General features: G+C 41.0%; 2 long non-coding RNA genes across 19 annotated transcripts in view; one reads left to right on the top strand and one right to left on the bottom strand.

Moving 5' to 3' along the window:
- The window catches only part of LOC131839129 (uncharacterized), a 173,267-nt gene extending 153,963 nt beyond the window's left edge, over positions 1-19,304 (top strand). For 6 of the 11 annotated variants that reach the window (XR_009356808.1, XR_009356807.1, XR_009356805.1 and 3 more), the window contains 3 exons: positions 15,160-15,342; positions 15,460-15,671; positions 18,847-19,304. This is a non-coding gene — a long non-coding RNA (uncharacterized LOC131839129). Of the gene's footprint in view, positions 1-4,489; positions 5,049-11,990; positions 12,579-14,319; positions 14,413-15,159; positions 15,343-15,459; positions 15,672-18,846 lie in introns of those variants that run through there. The other 5 variants (XR_009356814.1, XR_009356810.1, XR_009356809.1 and 2 more) reach the window with 4 other exon arrangements.
- The window catches only part of LOC131839130 (uncharacterized), a 167,581-nt gene that overhangs the window by 147,303 nt on the left and 618 nt on the right, over positions 1-19,660 (bottom strand). For all 8 annotated transcript variants that reach the window (XR_009356817.1, XR_009356822.1, XR_009356818.1 and 5 more), the window contains exon 2: positions 15,810-15,862. This is a non-coding gene — a long non-coding RNA (uncharacterized LOC131839130). The remainder of the gene's footprint in view (positions 1-15,809; positions 15,863-19,660) is intronic.

The raw sequence follows: 19,660 nt of genomic DNA, 5'->3' as shown, positions 1-19,660 counted from the left end.
TTCTCATCCCAAATGCCAAGCTGAAGGCAGAACAAATTGCTGCTTTGCTCTGCCCTACCCGAGCATTTGCAAGGGGTAGATGACCAGATGCCAAGTAGGCTGAAACCTCATTTTAGCTCTTGTCCTTTTGCAGGCACAAGGGAACTAGAATGGATTGAATTTTAAGTGAAACTAAGCCAGAGCACAGTAAGCCATTTGCTTGGTGGCTTCTGCAGGAATCTGCCCTTTTAGAGCAAGGGACAGGGGAGGGATACTGGCCCTTGCTCCTTTAGCATTTCTTACACTTCCTTTCCATTTTCCTCACTGGAATGAACCCTGTAACAATCTGTGCCAGGCACTGTAATTAAGGTGGGATACAGTATTCTATTACAAGGTTTTTTAAGTCCCATCCATTCCTTCATTGCATATGGACAATAACACTATTATTGTGTCATTACTATTGCCTTTTTACAGATGATGAAAGGGAAATTTCATAATCATTTCTTAGCTCTGCTGCTGAGCTCAGGGCTTGTCACCTATTGAAGCCTCAATATTGTTTGTTATTAAACTAGAATTTGACCAGTTCAAAGCAGTTAGTCTCCTCATGATAAGAATCCTAGACCAAGATCAAGGCAAGTACTTTCCTTAAAAGTATGGAGAGACTGACTTCTCAGTAGTCTCCAGGAGTTCTTTGGGGGCTACTTTTCTGTGTTTGATCCCAAACAGGGTGATAGAGGAGGAAAAAGTTTTACTTAACTTTCTCAGAGTCTGTGGCTGAGTCTGAGAGTTAAACTAACAAAGACAAATTAACAGGAAAGCAGCACACAGATATACTGAATATAGATGGGTCTTATGTGATGCGGAAGACTTCATAAGGAAAGGAAGTCCTGAAGAAACAGATCTATGTATCTTTCTACTGGGTTTGAGGAAGAGTGGGCAGTTGTGTAGAAACATGTTGGGTTCAAGAGTCTGAGGTGAATGTACTAAACTGGGGGAAACTAGCAAGGCCTGCTTGTTAAGATTCGTCTGGGCATCACTTTTCTTTGGAGACAAGGATACTCCTTTCCTCTGGGTAGAGGGAGGGCACTCTCACATAAGGATTTTATGACCTGTTTCAGGGGAAAAGAATGACTGACCTTCCTTGCTGCTGCCCTTTTCTCAAACTCCTCCAGGTTAAAATATTCAATATGCCAAGGTGCCATATTTTGGGGTAGTATGTTGTGAACCCCATCAGGGTCAGTCTTCCTTCTCCTTGCTGTCGCTTGATTATAAAGGAGCTGCAAAACTCTCTTCCAATTACTTTGCAATGCTCAGATTAAAAAAAAAAAAAAGATTTTAGCTATTTGACAGAGATAACCATTGGAAGAGAGTGAACACAAGCAGGGGGAGTGGGAGAGGGAGAAGCAGGCCTCCTGCCGACCAGGGAGCCTGACGTGAGGCCAGATCCCAGGACCCCGGGGTTAATGACCCTAGCCAAAGGTAGACCCCTAAAGACTGAGCCACCCAGGTGTCCTGTAATGCTCAGATTTGTCAGATTCTATCTCAGCACACCCCAACAGGTTGATAGGTGTTAGCTTTGTTAAAAAGGCTGTGTGGTCCTTTTGGGCCATGTTGGTTTAAATCAGGGAAGATGGTTTCTTTACTGTGGGCCTTCCTTCCACTTTTAATATGCTAAACATGCATCGGGGATGTCCTAAAGGACTACATAAATATTTCATCAATTCTAAGCAGTACTTTCCTCCCAATTTTATCACTCTGAAGCTGCGATAGTTCTTGGACAGCGGAATCTTACACGGGCTGTTGGCAGGCAGCCGTTGAGACCTGTTCAACTGAGGTCACTGCTGGGCATGTGTGAACTTGGTCGTAGCTGTTCCTGCTGTCATCACATTAATTGAGTTAGGTACCTTCTTAGGATGTATGTGATGTTTAATTGCTCTTCAGAATGTCTTCAAAAGATCACACCCTGATCTGGCTCTGAAATGAAATGTTACTGTATAAGCCAAAAGGTATGGAAACAGAGCAGTGGGGTATAGGTATGATGTTAGAGTGGCAAAACTTCAGCACCGAGAGCTTAACAATTCCATATTTTCTTGCAAAGCAACAACCAAATGCTTGATAGAACTTAAGAAAGGAAGATATCCCATAGTTGAAGGTGTATTTTGTTACTGAGGTGGGTACAAAAGGATTACCTAGCATGTGCCAAGAAAGCAATAAACCCAAAATCAGAACTGCCAAATCCCCAGGAGAGCTTTGTGTCCTGCTTTTTCCTTTCTTAGTGGTACCTAACTGATAGCTTTATAGATCTCAAATATGTTAGTGTGAAGTATTTCCAATCTTATTTGACTATAGACTCTCGTTTCTCTAGGAATACCTCTTAGAACTAGTGTTCTGTGGAATATAGTCAAGACAATATGCAGCACTTATGATTAGCTAGTCACTATTAAATATTTCATCTATATTAACCAAATGACTTCTCATCACCATCTCATGATGGAGGTACTATTTATTATCTCTAGGCCACTATTAGCTTCATAGTAGAGTGAGGATTCAAACCTAGGGGGCTGCAAGCATGCATTCTTGACCACTAGAGCACCAAGTCTGGGTAACTCCAGTCTAGCTACAGACAAGGAGGTGGACCTGGTGCTGCAAATCTAGCCCATGGTTAAAAAATGAGTATCACAATCCCCACTGACTCTTAAAATATTTAGCAGGAATCTTCAAGGAAAAAATTTCCTGTTTTTTGTTTATATTATGAATGCATTATACTTTTTGTATAAACCTAAATGATTTGCACTCCTTCCAGGTTATGAAGATTTGGAAAAAAAAGTCACTTTCAGCGGAAGACAGATACACTGCAAGTTTAACCTAAATAAAATACCAGAATCCAGTGGAACAAATAACAGCCCCAATGTAGGCCATATCTGAATGCTCTGAAAGGATCCACTACTTTACAGGTTGCTGCTCCAGTGAAAGGAAAGCTGGTGCTTTTCCCAACGAAGTTGTGTGTGTGTGTGTGTGTGTGTGTGTGTGTGTGTGTGTGTGTGTGTAAGGGGGAGGGGATTTATAAAAATTAGACCACTTTGTGCCACTTTCTCATCTTTTGACCAGCTACTATTTGTGAGATAAGTTTCAGTGAACCAGATGGACTTGCTGATGGATGTAACAATCTCTTATTTGCTCAGCCCCTGGGGAAGAGGCAGGTGACAGAATGATTTCAGCAATAAAATGAACCTGAGCACAAAAGGTGGTGTTATTGCTTGGAGCTGCAGTGCTGTTCAGGTCCCATCAGCTCAAATTTCCCAGACAGGTGATTGTGAGGACGATTCTGCCTGTTCCATCTCCTTAAGAGGATTTCAACTCTGTAATAGGCTTTTTTCACGTGTGGGTTGCTTCCTGAGATTAGTTAGGTCTTCCTGAGATATGTCTGGCCTTATAAAAGCTGCAAGTGAATACAACAGCTAGTATCTTATGTTAATTTAAGGAAATTATACTCTTCAGGAGATAAAATGCTGTTCAGTTGCTATTTATCTGTGCCAGCTGGGTAAGAAAGGGAGATGATTCATAGCCCAGTCCAGTGGGACCAGTGAAAGGCTTGATTACACCTTGGTTCCAGGCTGTCTTGTGGGGCAAGTGCCTTGGCATATGTGGGTTCCGGGAAGACTGTAATAAGTACTTGTAGTTTGGGATTTAACTTGGGTACCAGCTCTTATGTGAGAACACACAGGTGTTGGATCAGTTGTAGACAGGATCTTTTCTGTTCATTACCCAAGGGGGATAAAAGATATGGATTCCACTTTAATATGTGAATTGTAACTCCAAAGAAATCAGATGAAACAGCTATCTTATGGCAGCTGGCTAAATGGCAGCTATCTAAATACAAACAAAGGAGACAATACAATTCCCAGGGCTAAGAGAAAGTTAACAAAGGGAAAGTTCTAGTGCATTAAAATAAGTCATCCTTATACAATAGCCACTCCATGCATATATTATGGTACAAACCAATCGGTAATAAAATTTTGACAGGGTTCATTACACTAAGTTTATAAATCAAGCTTCTAGGCTTAAGCAGCAGAGGCATTCTTTGTTGTGGAAGGCTGCAAACTAGAAGGTACTTGATAAGAAAGTGCTAGAAAGAGTCCAGCTGTTAGCTATTATGTTTCTTTGGAACCTACTATTTAAGACATGTATAGTTACAAAGAGAGTATATGAGGAGATTAAAAACCATAGTTACGTTAACGTACACCTATCTCAGGGGAACTGCACTCCCTTTTCTTTCATTGTATGCTTCTTGCGGCTTCTTTGATTCATCTGGCAGGCTGCCTCTGGAATCCGTACTGCCTTAAGTCACTTTCAACAGTGTTGGAGGATAAAGTCATTAAGACAGAATAGATGCTAGGGGCAAGACAGCTAATAAGCCACTTGAATGCCAGTCAAGAATATGTGTGGCAGGTGAAACATAAATATTTTGCTGGAGGTAGAATGACATATAGATAACTACTGTTTCAGAGGGATGTTAATTATCTTTAATAAAATTAAATCTGAAGTCTTCCACCCATATGGAAATAATCTGAGCTTAAAAAATTTTTTTGAACATGAGGTGGAATAGACTATTGTATTACAAGGTTTCTTAATTCCCATTTCATTTTTCCAACCACTACTGTAAGCAAAGGTAACTATTTCAAGACTTTTAAGCCAGGTTTGCAAAACTGTGTGTGGCAACCCGGGAAGATCCTCTTAAGGGCCAGCCCCTCTCATTGGGCAGAGTTTCCCGAGATAACAAGTCACACTTCTCCCTCCTTCTCTAACAAAAAGCCAAGAGGTACAAATTCCTACTTATGCAACAGGAAAATGACTGATTAGTCCAACTCTTCACCTCAGCACATTAGTATTGCGCTGTAGTCAAGCTACAGTCTTTCCTTCACCCATGGGAGGTGCTGAGTGCTGGTAGGACAGTCCAGCTTTTGGGGATTCACTTTCCGTGTTAGAGTGCAGCCTGCTGGGGCCAGCCCTGGAGGAATGGCTCCAGCTTCCTCACGCTCTCTTCTAAAGAGTCAACAACTAGAGTTCAGGTAGGTGCTGACAAGCTGCTATTTATGGGGAATACTTGACCGATTTTCAAACAGTCAAAAGTTAGTTCATATAGCACTTCCTTATTTGTGCATATCCCAAAGGGTTCCTTGTGACAGGTAAAGAAGAGAAGAAGCACAGGACTTTCAGAGTATACCATGTAATATGTGTCTCCTTCTAGGGCAGAGCAGTAGCCAATTTACATGGATGCTTATTTCATGAGGTACTAATGGTTGTAGTTGGGTGGCCTTATTTATACATGGGAAGGGAGGGAGTGGGGGTGGGACAGGATGTTTTTTCCAGTCTCTTCTGTGATTCATTTAGAATCAGAGAAAGAGATAATAAATTGTATCTTTAAAAAAAAATGTGATCCCTATTTATTCTCTTCCCTTCACTACCCAGAAATGCAGTTACTTTGTATCACTGAAGTGAGGATAAGTCTTAAGATTTCTTTTCTTTGGGTCTTCAACAGAGTTTTTACAATATAGTCTTCCTAAATTATATTTTGCATTCTCTCACATATTTGCATGTGTGAAGATTACTCTGGGTCAGTAATCAATCATGGTCAACTTACTTAACCTCTCTGTGCCTCAGTTTCCTCAGCTGTAAAATAGAGATAATAGTTCTACTTTATAGAATTATTGTGAAGATTAAGCAAATTAGTATATGTACAAAGCTCCTGAGATGAGTACTTGGTATATAGCACAGTGTATATAATTATTATTATCATTATTTTTATATTTTCATCAAGACTTCCTGGGTCTTTACCACTTACTTTCCTAGGCATGGGGTAGGGAAGGGGTAAAGCAGGAACACTGAGGTTTAGAAAACATTATAACCTTTTAGGATCTTATAATCTAATATGCAAAAAAATGACATATTTGGCACTTCATGGAACAATATGTAATGACATGTAAATAGAATCAAATGCTGATTTCAGGTACTGGAGTAATGGAATGAATGAAATTTCATGTCATACACCTCAGGGAGAAGGCTGAAATGGAGCTGGGCTGGAGAGCAGGTAGGACTGAGATAGCTGAAGAAAAGTGGCGGGGAGGGGGGTGGGGGGGATTCCAGGTGAGAACAATGTGCATGAAAGCAGAGAGGCCAGAAAGAGCGTGAGATGGTCTTGGGGCAGTAGAGAGACAGAGCTGGCAAGGCAGGTGAGTGGAAGAAAATAAGACTGCATAGAATGGAGCTGTATTATGGAAGTTCTAGAAAGTTCTATCCACTTAGACGATTCTTCACCTGATAGGAATGCAAACAGCAGAACTCAAAAGTTTTCTGAGTGAAGGAGAGATCACATGAGAACTTAGATAATATTTCCATGGTTTGTGTTTGGAAGCTGAGTCTGCAGAGACCAATGAGGAGCTTGTTGCTCTGGTTGTGTTAGTGTGAGAAGATGGGGACTAAACAGGGGCATAGAAGAGGGATAAGGAAAAAAGAAAATGATTGAAGAAAAAGTTAGTAGGAAAGTTAGCAAGATCTATTTGTCAACTGACTGAATTTTTAAAAAAAGTAATGGGTAAATCAAAGATTATTACAAATGTTAAATCTGTGGGTCTGAAAACTAGTGATAGTACAGAAAAACTTGAGAACTGATAGGGAGAGAAGCAAAGGAAGAATTTGGGGTTGCATACATTAAATTTGCAGTGATAGTGTGATCACAAAAAATAATAGCTAACATTTATTATTTACTATGTGCCAGAGACTATGTGTTTCACCGATAAAACTCATATAATCCTCATGGAAACCGAGGTAGGTACCATTATTCCCATTTCATAAAGGATGAGTAGCTAAATATAACCCCATGTTTATATAGTTAAACTTAAACCTAAACCATCTGATTCCAGCCCTTATGCCTGATCACCACTTTGCTTGGATACTCTTAGGAAGTCCAGCTCTGATAAGAAATGAAGACTGAAATTAGCAGGTGGGAGTTATCCACACAGGGGTGTTCATTGCAGTTATAGGAATGATAAGAAAGCATGCAGATAGGAGAGCAGATGGCCAAAAATGAATCCTGGCAGAGGCCCCTGTGAGAAGTCAACCACAGGGAATGGTGCAGAACTCCAGCAAAGGTGCACAGATCAGAGAATAGGCTGTAGGCTTGGACTTAAAAGGATTGGGTTAAGGATAGGAGTGGAGAGGGAAATCAGGGTTAAGAAGAGAAAGCTTCATCAGAGACCTGATGGGGAAGCGACTGAGTTTTGGCAGGTAAATGAGGAAGAAAGTGAGGATAGTCAAATGAAGGGTTTGTATTTCTTTGCTTCCTTTTCCAAAATAAGAGAGACCTATTTTTCAGGAAGCTAGGGGAAAGAAGGAGAATGTGATGTGGAAAATGCAATTTGGAATACATTTGGGGAAGGAAAGCTCCTATAGGCATCATAAAAGGGGAGAATCAATAGCTTTTATTTTAGCTGTGAGGAGAGGACTATTGGATTGTCAGGGCTCAGGGTTGGAAATGGGCTTTAAACTCTGGTCACTAGTCTGGTTCTTGAGATAGATGTGTTGTATTGAGGAGGACAAAGTTGAATATGCATTTTTCCCTTAAATTTGTTTAGGAAAGAGATACATGTGACATCTCCACTTGTATGTCTTGTAGGCATCTCAAAATTATTAAGTCTGAAATAGCCCCTCATTTCTCACCCTTGTGTCTGGTCCTCACATCCCACCTTGCAACCCTTCCAACCTTCTAACTGTTGTGGCTAAAAGCCTTGGCTTCATCCTTAACTTCTCTGTTTCTCTCATATATGACATCTAATTCATCAGCAAGTCTTTTGTAACCTGTCTTCGAGATTTGTCAATAATCTGATAATTTCTATCTCTGCAAATACTACCCTAATCTAAGCCACTCATAACATTTCCCTGGACTAGTGCGGTGCCCCTGCTCCCAGCCTCACCTCCTTTCAGTCTACCTTCTCTTAGAGGTCAGGGTAGTTCTTTAACAATAGCAACTGTATCATAACACTTTGATGTCCAGAACCCTGCAATGGGTTTTCATCTGTCTCAGAATAAAATCCAAAGTCCTTGCCATGGTCTATAAGGTCATCATCTACTATTTCTCCCCAAGCTTCCATTGCTCCAGCTACGCTGGCATTCTTGAACAAGCCAAGGATGATTTTATATCATGGCCTTTGCATATGCTTTTCCCTATGCTTTGATTCATTCATTTATCAAGTGTTTCTGGAGTGCCTACTACGAGCCAGGCACTATTCTAGACAGTTGGAACACATTAGTAAACATGGTGGATAAAGATCCAGTATGTCTGCGACTCTTGCTCCCTCTGTTCAACTGTCATATGATCAGAGAGGCCTTCCCTGACCACCTGGCCTAAAACAGCAATCATTTCCCACCATTTCATTATTCCATATTCCTTTATCCTGGTTAATTTTCCTTAATGACTCCTATCACCATCTGACAAATGTTGTTATTTCTTTGTCAACTACCCATCTCTCTCAGGAGGAGGCAAACTCCTTGGCAGGGACTTACATTCTTGGCTTTAGTCTTTGTTATAGTTTTAGAATAGGGCCTAGCACAAAAATGGTATTTTCAGATATTTGCTGAATAATTAATGCATATGATTGGTGAGAGGTTTATTTTAGAAACTCATCTTTTCAATTCTGGGAAGATTTCTTTTTCTTTTTTTTTTAAGATTTTATTTATTTATTTATTTGACAGACAGATCACAAGTAGGCAGAGAGGCAAGCAGAGAGAGAGAGAGAGGGGAGGAAGCAGGCTCCCTGCTGAGCAGAGAGCTTGATGTGGGGCTTGATCCCAGCACCCTGAGATCATGACCTGAGCCAAAGGCAGAGGCTTTAACCCACTGAGCGCCACCCAAGCACCCTGTCTGGGAAGATTTCTTGAAAAATAATTTAAAAATTTCTTTATCCACAGCCCCCCCCCCTCCTTTTTCCCTTTACAAATTCCTATTATAATGTCAGATTTTGGGCCTCCTCAATGACTGTATTATTATATTTCTTTTTATGGATTTTTAAAAGATTTTTATTTCTTTATTTGACAGACAGAAATTACAAGTAGGCAGAGAGGCAGGCACAGAGAGAAGGAGAGGAAGGCTCCCTGCCGAGCAGATAGCCCAAGATGCGGGGCTCAATCCCAGGACCCTGGGATCATGACCTGAGCCAAAGGCAGAGGCTTTAACCTACTGAACCACTCAGGCACCCCTTTTTATGGGTTTTTAAAATCTAACTTGCAGGAGGTGGCTTCAACTTTATTTTCTAACGTCTATATGACATTTTAAGATGCTGCTATAATATTGGTAGTTGCTAGGAGTTCTTGCATTTTGTCCCATTACTCTATTATGTTGGAATAGTCATTTTACTTACAAACTGGACTAAATAGGGTCATGCAGAAATCAACTTCATTCTTTCCCATCCAGACCCCTTCCTGGATGCAATGTTGGTACCCAAACCTTTTCAGTTACTCATAGATAGGGGAAAAAAATTATTTTTCCTTGTTTACTTTTAGTCACAAGAACAGCGTCCAGTTGGTAGTTTTTAAAGTTCTCATGTAGTCTAAAACTCAGATCCAGTTCTTTTTTCTTTTCCTTCTGCCCCCCCACCCCTGTCACCCCACAGCTGTGCCCAGTTGGAGAGAGACACATACTTGACTTCTCCGCTTGCTTGTTTTGCCTTGTCCATCTACTTTTCCCTGCTTCGTAGGTGCTACTTCTGACCTTTCCAGGGCCAGACTCAGAAAGAGAGAGGATTAATGAAAAAGACTTTTTGTGGCTTGTGTAGCCTGTAATCTGATGATTTCCTCTGAGGTGGCAGGTGCACAATTGCTGGCTTTCCCCCTTGAGGGATGTTCTGGAGGTGTGCCCACCAATGACCTCTGATTGCAGCTCCCCTGGTGTGGAAGGGGCTGTACATCAATAGCCACCATGATCCCACCCTCAGCACCTGGTGTTCTGACGATCCACCTGCGGGTCACATTTCCCCTCAAGGCAATACTCTGAGGTAGAAGCAAACATGACCCCAGGTTGGCTGGCTCCCATCTGTCCAACTTGGCCCACAAGGAAACTCAGATGTTTTTGCCTTACTGTGGGCAAAAGTGTAGTTTGTTCCTAATGCACCCACCTCTTGTCATTCTGCCATTAAACCAGCAATTCTAGCTGTAATCTTTCACCATTGTGCATCCCTAGGCGGGAATTAGATAATACCCTCCCTGTTTCACAAAGTCCAAGGAGCATTTGACAAGCTCTCCAAATGTTCCATGGAAGCTCTTTTCACTCGGCTTGAGGTAATGGAAAGTACATTTTTCCCTTTCTCCCAAAACACAGGTTCAAGGTATTATTGTGTAGGTCACAGCATGTAGAAAGGATGGAAGAATTAAGGGGGGGGGGCATTAATTTTTCTGTAGCCAGAGGAAGAAATGAGACTTCTTGATAGTGTAGTTCTGTAAGCTGCCAAACCCCGGGTTCCTTGGGCAGCAGAAACGTCCCAGCTCGGCCCCAAAGAAGACTTGCATCCCTGACAGATCACTTTAGTCCTGAGATCTGTATCTCTTAACCACAGGGTTCTAGAATAGTTGAAACATATGCCTCTGCCCCTCACAGAGACAGGAAATAATATTAAATACTGATATTATGACCAATAATCAGTATTTGTAGATATTGAAGGGCCATTAAATAAGAGTTGTGACAAGTATGATATGGGTCTCAAACAGACCTGGGTTTGAGTTTTAGCTCTGCCACCTATTAGCATATGACCTCAGGCAAATCATTAAACATCTCAGCATTTTAACTGCCAAAAAATGTTAACAATAACACTTGTTTCCTAGATATTAGAGTTGTCTGTGTGCTGCACTGCTTGATGGTAACTCAGCACCACCAATATTTTTCCTATCTAAGGCTGGAAACTACCAAAACATCCGGAACTTCCCAGAATCTCCTTTCCTTTGTGTTTCCAAACTGGAGTTTGTGAGACTTTGAGTTTGTGACTTGTGTAAGACTTGGTAGGCAAAAATGAAGGGCAATGATTGTTTCTGGGATAATAGTTGCTTAGGCTCATTAGGACTTCACTGGACACAGAGGCTCATAGTCCTCTCTGTGAGTTCTCATTCTGTAGCTACTGCAGGAGTCTCAGACATGCCCCAAGAGCTGAGTCTCTCCATCCACAATCTAGGACTTTAGACTGAACACATCAGTGACTCTCCACTCCTCTGGCTGCCACCTTCTAGACCTTACTCCTCCAGCTCCTCTCACATATACGTAAGTCATCATTTCCATATAAAGCCTCTTATTCCTGATTTACCATTTACAGTGGCCCTGTCTCCCTGAGGAAACCATTCTGATACAGCATACGCGGTCCTAAGACATGTAGTAAGCACTCAATAAATATTACATCATCATCATCATCACAAAAGGTACTATTCACAATAAATTGGAGACTAATGAGTAACGTTAAACTGCATGAGTTCCACTATGTAGGAAGAGCAAAGATGAGGAATGGTACAAATGGTACAATAGGAGACCATTCTTAATACCTAATACCAGGAACTGCTCACCTTTCTGTAATGTTTTCCAGTTTACAGAGTGTTTGTACACATTTCACTGCATTTCACTGAGATGAAGCATGTTTTGGAAATGGACCCTTTCTTTCTTTCTTTTTTTTTTTTTATAAAGATTATTTATTCATTTGATGGAGAGAGAGAGATCACAAGTAGGCAGAGAGGCAGGCAGAGAGAGAGGGGGAGGCAGGCTTCCTGCTGAGCAGAGAGCCCGATGTGGGCTCAATCCTAGGACCCCGAGATCATGACCTGAGCCAAAGGCAGAGGCTTAATCCAGTGAGCCATACAGGTGCCCCTGGACCCTTGCTTTCTTAACAATAAAAGCCCATGATCAAGAGAACATCACAATTCAAAGGAGAAAGTGGCTTGAATTGTAAAGAGAACATTTACTTGGAACATGATTTTTTCCACAGCGTGTTCTTTCATCAGAAGAGAATGGAGTTGCCCTCTGGCTCGTGTGCCCTCCAGGGTTATGGAGTGAACCTTGGATTACAAGGAAGAAGCAGCAAACCCTAACAGCTGTCTATATAGTGGAAAGTTTAACTTTCTAATCAATTTACTGATCATATACTTTATAGCATGTATGCTTGTGATTGTGTTATATGGTAATTAAGCATAAATGGTAGAAATCAGTTGATAAATGACTGTAATTGGAATTAATTTTTGGGAGTCAATATTTTTTTCTCTCTTGGTTCACTAGTATTGACAATTTTTTTTTTTGGAAAATGTGAGTTTGATTTACCTATATGTAAAAAGGCAAGTCCTAGGCCAGTTCTTTAGGTCCAGTTTCTTTTTCTTTTGCTTCTCTCTCAGATTCTCCTCTCCAGCTCCTCTGTGCTCCTGTCCAGCTCCGATTCCCACCCTTTGCCTGTGAAACTCATAAAGAGTGTCCTGCTGGCTCCTGCATCTGGCTCCGGTCTGCCTGGCCCCGACACAGGCAGATCTCCGGAAGCACAAGGTTGTGGGTGGCCTGATAGGGGAGCAAAGTGGACCATGGCATGGTAAGGTAGATGAGACAGGCTAGGGAAGGGAAAGGGCACCATGAGACCCAGGTCTAGTGTTTTGTGTCTGGGAGTTCTGAACCAGAACCAAGGGCACCAGGGCTGACAGATACCATCCTTCCCTCTTGAAGTTTTTGGGACTCACACTCTAATAGCTATGTTGAGGCTGGGTCCCCATGGGAACAGAGGTATTTTTGCCTATGGCTTCAAATGCATGTTTTGTTGTTGTTGTTGTTGTTGTTGTCAATTTTTGTTACTTAGTAGGAACATGCTTACAGTGATGCACTTGTCCGTGTCCCACTTCAGGGAAGGACAGTTGCTGCTGTTACTGTCAGTGCCCTGTGATGTTACCTCCACTGCAGGGAACCACCTTCCCCAAGGCTGGTCCCTGCCTAAGGCCCAGCACAGGATAAGGCTGACAGGTCCTTTCAGTTCCGGACTCTGCATGGGGTTAGCTGAAGTTGTTGTCAGGCCTGCCTTGAAGCCTGACTTTTTCTACCCAGTCCTACTCCATTGCCCTCCCTCCCACAGGTTTTGGTCCTACGGGACCTCACTAATAAACATTCAGCACATTCAACTTCAGCTCGGGGTCTGTTTCCCACAGAGCCCAGCCTGCAACAGACCTTGTTCTCCATATCACCAATTTTTGTCAACATCTCTATTTTACAGTTATCTCCCTTACCATTCTCTTCGACCTTGCCAATTTATACCGGTTTTATTCATCTACGGTCATTTTATAGCATTTTTAGAGGGAAGGGAGATACATGCATATGTATAGCCCACAATTGTATTGGCCAGAGTTAAATTGCAGAGAACATAATTTATTCAGCTGTTTAAAGCAGAGAGGGTATTTTTAGGTATTCAGTGTTGAGACAGATTTATTGTAATAATAGCCCCACATTTTCTTTCCTCCTTTACAATTTGTCTTTGTAACTCCTCCCCTCAAGGGATTGAGTCTATTTCCCTACCTCCTAAATCTGGGCTCGCCTTTTGGCTTGCTTTGGCCAATGGAATGTGGCAAAAGTGATGGTGTGCTGTTTCTAAACCTAAATTTCAAAAGAACTTGCACACTTTGCTCTCCCTCTTGGTAGCTTCCTCTCCCATGAGAATAATCCAGGCTGGCCTGTTGGAAGGTGAGGGAGCAGTGAGAGTTGTCCTAGCTGAGGTCATCTGAGACCAGCTGACCACAAGTACTTGAGCAAGCTCAGTGAGGTCAGCCAAACTCAACTTAGACTATTAGCACTGGCCGGCTGACCCACAAACTCATGAGCAGTAATAAATGGTCACTGTTTTAAGCTGCTGCCATTTGGAGGGTGTTCGCTATACAGCATTATTGTAGCAATAGATGACTGACACAGAGTGGCTTACAAAATCCTTGGGAAGGCAGAAGAAGTAAATTCTAGGGCCACATCATAGCATAGACTCACTAATGCCAGGAGTTGTTGAACCAGGAGATTCTTGGCTAAGTTAATAAAGCACTGCTGTAAACCCTGGCTCCGGAACCCCATCACTGCTGTGGTGATCAGGGAGGGACTGCTGGAGCTGGTCTCTCAGAACCATGCTCCTCTTGCTCCTGCATGACTTAACGCCATCAAAACAGGGGCCCGTGCCTTGCTTTTCTCTCATTTAATTTAGTTTATGCAAGTGCTTCTCATCAGCCAAGTGTAAGTTATACCTGACCTTCAGCTGTGAAGGGGTCTAGTGTCAAAGGACTTTCAGCTTTCTAATTTCTGTAACACAGGAGAAGGATGCTGGAGTGGATTTGCAGTGTCAGCCTTCATATCTGCCACAGCTATGATGGTCTTAAACAAGCAGGATTCCTAAACCCTGTTCTGTAAGTTGTGCTCAGTGATATTGAAATAATTTCTTTAAATTCACATATGCAGTATTTTACAATCAGGTAAATCACTCTCTGTAGGGTCAAACATTATTAATTCCATTACTGGAAGTTGAGACTGATGGATCAACATAGTACTAAGATTTTATGAACTCATTGTTCCACCCAAACCCACATGAATGAGTTTTAAAGGGAACCAATAATTATAAGTCACTAAGGAGAGGAAAACTGATTGATGTTTTGAAAAATTCTTAGTTCTGTATTGATATTTGATAAAGCATTACTAATATAACAGTGATTTCAGAAGGAATAATAAAAGCCATTTGGTATTGACCTGAAGTTCTTAAGATGCCATACACTATGTGATAAAAGAATATTTAATATTTTTTTTGGTGTACAGATTTAGAAGGTTCTTAGGAAGATCTAACCTTAAGACAAGATGTCTGGTTTTAAGTGGTCAGAGAATTAATGCTTCCCAGTCTACCAAGTTAGCAATTCCAGAAAAACCTGTGTCCCTGTGGATACTTTCATAGGGATGGTAATTTAAGACAATAATCACTGAAAAAAGGGGAAGGCAATTTTTAGATAACAGAATCATCAACAGTGAAGGCATTAAAATGAAAAGAATTTTGTGCCTTCATATTTTGCTCCCTGTGTCTTGTTCAGCAGAGGTACAACATGTTGTTATGGTATGTGAGGCCTGCAGTGGCTTATGCCTTACTAAGAATTGCTTTCTTTATTCAGTCATGTCCTTGTAAGGCTAGGAGTCCCTGGAGATCACCAAAAAAAAAAAAAAAAAAAGGACTTGTCAGGAGAACTTGCAGTCCCTCCAAAGGTGCCCCATTGATTCAAAAGCCAGATACTTCTTTGTCAACAAAGGCATCCCATGGTGAAAAGTCTGGAGGATAAATTGCCCTTGGCTCATTGGTGAGTCTTAATCACACACCCTGTTTATTTGATTTTTACTGACACTAATGTGAAGTATCAGCAATTTTGCTTCTGAGACAGAATCCATTGATTTAATTTTGTCATTTTTCTTTTCAGTTGTGCAATCAGAAATTCATTCATGTGAGGAAAAAGCAGATAAAACTGATGGAAAAACGCCAAAGAAAGCGGCTGTCAGACTGATTGCTTTTTGGCAGAGGCTGAGATCAAGATTTACCAAGGAAAGCCCACGTAAATATGATCCAAGAGGAAGTGACAGAGCTCAAGAGCATTACTAAGCCTGGAAACTGGAATTTCACTTACCTTGCAAGGTATTTGAGAAAAAAATTACATATATGCAAACACAAGGAGGATACTGTGTTGCTAGAAAGGTGGTTACTAAAACAGCTTTTACTCTGATTTTTGAAGCAACAAGAGAAAAAAAGACAACAGAGAGCAAGTTAACTTACCTTTTTGGGACCCACTGTGGAGCAAATGTTAGTTCTGGCCTGGATTCAGCTACCTAGGGCAGAACAAAAGGGAAAGTGAAAGGTTCTCTAGATCAGGTGTTTCCCAGGATGGAACTTAAAAGCAGCTGTCTTATCCTGTCTGCTCTTTAGTCCCCAGTCTTGGACCAAACTTCCTGGCACTGGATTTAAAAGCATCTTCAGAATACCTGAGTGTTCATTTTTAGCCCCTTCCTTGAATCCTTTCTATCATTTATTTCCTGGGCTCTTTATATATGCATCTGTTCCCTCATTTGACTGCAATCAGATTTGAAGGCAGCGGCTGTGTCTTACTCATCTCTGTATTTCCTTTCTTCAACCCTTTTGTCTAACAGTGTTCTGCTTATACGTAATACATTTTTGTTTGTAAAATAAAAATATGGTTAGAGGCACATACAGATTTAACACAAACACAAATTCGAATACAATCACAAATTCTCCAATGTTTCAGTTGCTGTCAAGAAAATGATGGGAAATTACTAGATTTGTGAAGTGACTGACGTCCTATTTTTAATAGAATAAGTAGCATGTTTATATTTTAAGTGCAAGTAAAAGTTGTTTTTAAAGGATTTTGATATGTTTTTGTTTCTAAAAGAAGCAACAGACTTATTGCAATATATGTAAATCAAAGTGAATCTAGAAAGGGTCAGTGGAGTTATTTTACGTAAAGAAAATAGCCACAGTAACTGCCAGTACCTTAGAATTTCCATGTATTTATAAGTTGAATGAAATGTTCTTTGTCTTCATAGCTGCTGCTAATAGAGTTAGACACATAAGTGAGGGAACAAGTGCCTGTGAATGATGCTATTATACAACATCATTTTTTCTTTCTTTCCTTTGCCTTTCTTTTATCCCAAATGATAGTGTCTATAACTTGCTTTTTTTTTTTTTTTTTTCCTTAAACTAATTCCATGTTAGCTCATTTAAAAAATGCTTCCTTCTTTTAAAGGGTTGGGTGGGTGAAAGTTAACAAGTTATAGACTCTCACTTCAATCTTACCTTCTGGGCTCTGCAGAGCCCTTGGGCCCTGCTAATGAACTCCCTCTTAGGTCTGCTAAGACAGACACTAGAGACTGGAATGCTCGCTTTTGTTCACTGTTTGCTCTCAGCAGCACCTTAATGATGATCTTTTGCTCCATGGTAGCAGATGGTGGCAGTGACCAACTTCTCCTTTTCTTTCTTTTCTTTTTTCTTCTCTTTTCTCTTCTCTTCCTTTCTCTCTTATTTTTCTTTTCTTTCTCCTTCCTTCCTTCTTTCCTTCCTGTCATTCCCAGAGGCAACCTCACTTTGTTCCCTAAGAGACACCAGTACCAGCTGGGCAGTAACCCTTTTCAGAGGTCTGGCCAACTCCCTGAGGCTTCTAGGGAAAAACTCTGTGTTCCAGTAACATCAACATTTTCCTCTGCTCTTCTAACCTCAGGGATATGAACTGATTTCTGGAATTACTATTCTCTGTTTCTCCTTTTACCTTTTCTAAGTTCTTCAATAACTCATAAACCAACAGTTTATATTAAGCTTTCTTTCTTGAAATGCCTCTAGTAGTTTCTGTTTTCCCATCCAGACCCTGATGGATATAATATTTGACACCTGAGGCGGGTCTGACCCAGCTGGATCTGCTGGGTTGGGAGTCGCAAGGAGCAGAGCAGACTGCACTGCCACCTGAACCTGCTGCACAGCGTGTTCTTGCTCTGGGCCCTGGAAGAACTATAATATATTTAACTAGGATGGACATTTAAATTGTTTCCAATTTTTGTTTCTCTAAACAATGCAGTAAACAACCTTAAATAAATATTTTTCACATATGGGGAAGTATATTTGTAAAATAAATTTATAAAAGTAGAATTGCTGGGTCAAAAGGATTGCCAAATTGTCTTTCATAGAGATGGTATCAATTTAATCTCTCACAGGTAATAAATCTCTATATGCATGAGAAATAGAGAAATCAACAAAGGGAAGAGGGAGCCAGGTATGACACCCTTGTTCTAGTAAGAGGGTCTTGGTCTGTGGAAGAGAGAAGCTCGTCTAGAATAGAATGTCATAGATTGACACAGAATGAAACATCACTTGAGGATTACTTTCTGGCTCAGGCTCTATGGAATTCCCTTTGGAGAGAAGGAAGGCTAAAATACAAATGGAAAAGCCCTCTAAGACACTTTGATACTCACTTAATAGAGGGTAACACAAAAATGGGAGAGAGGTGCCTTGTCATAGATCACCAGGAGGGCTGGGCCATCTGAGGAGGCTTCATGCCTCCCAGTGGAGACTCAGTATTCAGCAAATGTGGCTGTGGTGGCCAGCAGCACGATGACCCATACAGTTGTGTGGCTACTGGAATGCGAGGCAGTGTTGCCCAGCATACCATATGTGCTAGCTGTAAGCACGTGTGAGATACCTCCTAAGGACTCCCCAAAACCCTTGGGTGGAACACTGTAGGTACTGGGTCTGTTTCCTGCAGTAGCTGAGAGTGTAAAAGCTGACAAAACACAAGCTACAAACTCTCATTTACTAAGGTTGTCCCTTTTTTCCATTTGCACATCTTTGCCTCATTAACTTGAGTGGGCTTTCCTTTAAAAATAACTAAATAAAGTACTCTTCTTCTTTGAATCCTTATAACCCATCTCAGCAAACCCAGGTTGTGACTCAATTCATTTTTACCATCTGCTGTTCTTGTCATTTATTCCCTGCTCAGCAGAGCTCTACTGCAGTTACCATGGCCCTTGTTTAGCAGACAGGCTACATTCTACATGCTTGCTTTTACTGATTTCACCTCCGCATTATGTGGTAACAAAATTGTGTATACAGCCAGAGCTGTGTTTTTCCTACTCTGTAAGATCTGGGCTGTTTTTCCTGCAGACGACCTCCGTTTTATGTTCCACCGTGTCTTGTTTGAGCCATACTTAATTTACACGACAGAGATGCTGTCATCACCAATTAACATTTATCAAGGGCCCCCTGGATGCATGGCCACATAGAGGCTAATTTAATATTCTTTTTGTTTCAGATATCAGGTGCCTCCTTCAAATGAATTTTTAAGTATCTCCGTGATGATGAGGAAGAACCGAGACATCAATTAGGATTCAGGAAGACAAGTCTTTGCAGAAAATGCATAGAGCATCAAGGATTGCTATTAATATTTGGAAGTTTAAAAGAGAGTATATTTTCCTCAGTCAACAAATGACAAAAGTAAAGGCATGGTTTTCATTGTTTCTGGAAGAAGCCTGGCAGCATTCCATTCAGACATCTGCCCTTTGATTGTTCTATTTTCCTCTCTACTTATTTCAGTCCTTCTAATCTTCAAGGCTGAGTCTGAATATTTCTTCCTGAGGCTTCTTCTAATCATCTCTGCCCTTAAGGACAACTCCCTCCTTCAACTCCTATAGCCCTTACCTGTCATTTGAAAATTTAGTACCTATGTATTATACTATGATTGAATAAATAAATGTTCATCTTCTGCAAGTATATTAGACAACTGTCTGGACAATTTATTTCTTTTCCATGATCTGTAAGTGGTAGAATCTGGAGGAATATTTATTGATGATGGCAGCAATCTATTATAATCAGGTGGAATTTTATTTTTTTAAAACGAGTGAGAGAGACAATGCTGAAGCTTTGGAAGTTGAGACTCACAAGCATCATTCATGTTTCTAACGTAAGAGCTCTATGTGCTTTTTTTTTTTTTTTTTTTTTTTTTTTTGGTGAGGCAGGGTAGTAGGAGGCAAGACCATCACTGGAAGTGAGCAGTTTCTCTTTCAAGAGTCACTAAAATTTTTTTTCGTCTGCCTAAGCAATATTTATTTTTTGCCGACCCCCCCTTT

The sequence above is a fragment of the Mustela lutreola genome, chromosome 8, assembly GCF_030435805.1.
Source record: "Mustela lutreola isolate mMusLut2 chromosome 8, mMusLut2.pri, whole genome shotgun sequence".
In the NCBI taxonomy this organism is placed as follows: domain Eukaryota; kingdom Metazoa; phylum Chordata; class Mammalia; order Carnivora; family Mustelidae; genus Mustela; species Mustela lutreola.
Note: the sequence above shows the minus strand (reverse complement) of the source record. Positions and strands in the feature narration are given on the sequence as shown.